Raw genomic sequence first — 213 nt, forward strand, 5'->3', positions numbered from 1 at the left:
AAAAACAAAGAAGATATAAGAATGATGTCATCAAGATGGCAACAATGTCTGTTCTTGACTCTACTCCTCCTTCACAAGGAAATCAACTAACACTATTCATAAACAAGATACCACTGAGAGAATCCTAGAATCCTAGAGAGAGGCTAAAGCACTCCCTGCAACATAGAGGCTAAAACAGACCTCATTAAAAGGGTAAAAGGAGAGTTACACACT

Source organism: Canis lupus, chromosome 1, assembly GCF_003254725.2.
Source record: "Canis lupus dingo isolate Sandy chromosome 1, ASM325472v2, whole genome shotgun sequence".
Classification (NCBI taxonomy): domain Eukaryota; kingdom Metazoa; phylum Chordata; class Mammalia; order Carnivora; family Canidae; genus Canis; species Canis lupus.